The sequence below is a fragment of the Galeopterus variegatus genome, unplaced genomic scaffold (assembly GCF_000696425.1).
Source record: "Galeopterus variegatus unplaced genomic scaffold, G_variegatus-3.0.2 Scaffold4548, whole genome shotgun sequence".
NCBI classification, from domain to species: domain Eukaryota; kingdom Metazoa; phylum Chordata; class Mammalia; order Dermoptera; family Cynocephalidae; genus Galeopterus; species Galeopterus variegatus.
The window spans coordinates 58366-60178 of record NW_007730659.1 but is presented as its reverse complement, the minus strand read 5'-3'; the positions used below and the strand labels follow the sequence as shown (position 1 = coordinate 60178).

At 35.6% G+C, this 1813-nt stretch overlaps 1 protein-coding gene across 1 annotated transcript in view; it reads left to right on the top strand.

Moving 5' to 3' along the window:
* The window catches only part of SUN3 (Sad1 and UNC84 domain containing 3), a 42171-nt gene that overhangs the window by 23915 nt on the left and 16443 nt on the right, over positions 1 to 1813 (top strand). The window lies entirely within an intron of this gene.

The following is a 1813-nucleotide window of genomic DNA, read 5'->3' as shown; positions in this document are numbered from 1 at the left end:
AAAAAAAAATGAACAGAGCTTCAGGAACCTATGGAACAATACAAAAAGGTGTAATATTCTTGCCTTTGTATCCTCAGAGGGAAATAAGAGAGAGATCAATGCAGAAAAATAATTTGAAGAAATAATGGCCCAAACATCTCAAATTTGGTTAAAAAAAATAAATTTACAGGTTCAAGAGACTCAGCAAATCAGAAATAAGATAAACTCAAGAAAAACTATATCCAGACACTTCATAATTAAATTTTTAAAATCAAAGGTGAAGAAAAAATCTTGAAAGCAGCTAGAGGGAAAAACCAAAAACCAAAAACCAACCAACGTATTACATATAGGAGAATAATAATGCAAAAACTGCAGACTTCTTATCAGAAATCCAGGAGAGCAGAAGAGAAGGAAACTACATCGTTAAAGTGCTGAAGAAAAGGAAATGTCAATGCAGAATTCTAAATCCATCAAAAATATCCTTCAGGAAAGAAGGCGAAATGAAGAATTTCTTAGATGAAGGAAAACTAGAAAAACTAGGAGAATTCTCTGCTGGCAGAACCGAGAGATGAAGTGTTATAGGAGCCAGGTTCAAGCCACCCTTTTGCCAGAGACAGAAGACTCGTAAGTCAGATGTCGATGCAAGGATTGGAAGCCTTTATTATCAGGCCTGGGAGACAGTCAGACTAAAACTGTCTCAAAGGCCCAGGATCCCCAGCAATGGCTTTTAAGGGGAAAAGTGTGGGAAACAAAAGGGGAAGTTATTCCCATCAGGAGGCTGCTATATGCAATTTTGCAGACTCCAGGCTCTTCATTATGTCATGGTCAGTCCTGTAACTCTCCAACTTATCCTTGGGATGCGGGTGTTATCTGGTTTCCACATGCTGGATGTTGTCTCCTCAGATAGATGTGACTTCAGAGGAGGCATGGTTAGCTCTGCCGTGTTTTCCCAAGAACTAGGCTGTGAGTCCAAGTTAAAAAAGATTTCTTTATGGCTAGCATTCTGCTTAAATGTAGTCTGCTAAGTGGCTCTTGTAAGGCTAATTATCTATGACTATTTGCCGTGGGGGGTTCTCACAGTTCTTCAGCTTAAGAGACATGATGCCAAAAGGAAACTTGGGACTTCAGGATGAAGAAAGAACAACAGATAAGAAAAATGTGAGGTAATTTTCTATTCTTAAGTTTTTAAAAATATGTATGGCTGTTGAAGGGAAAAATTATAACATTTTCTGATGGGGTTTTAATATATGTAGATGTAACACTACAGCAGCTATAAAGGAAAAGTCACTGGGTGAGGTTAAAGGGACCTCTATGATGGTACAAATTTCATATGAAGTGCTAAAATATTAACTCTAAATACACTGTGAAAGTTTAGGTATGTGCATTGTAATCATCAGAACAACCAGTAAAAAACCCAACCAACCAACCAAACAAACAAACAAAAAAGGATACCCAAAAGCCAGTAGATAAATTAAAATGGAATTTAAAAGTTCAACTAATTTAAAAGAAGGCAGGAGAAGGGTAGCAGATCAAGAAAAACTGAGAGACAAAAAGAAAAAGAATAGTAGACTTAAATCTGACCACGTCAAAAACATATTAAATATACATGGTTTAGACATACCAATCACAAGATTGTCAGATTGGATGAAAAGCAAGACTCAAATACATGCTGTCTATAAGAAACCCACTTTAATTATAATGACAAAAATAGGTTAAAAGTAAAAGAAGGAAAAAAGATGGTTGCAAGCAATACTTTTTTACCAAAGGAATGGTTATATTAATATTAGACTGAGTAAACTTCAGGACATGTAAAATTATTATTATTACATTACAA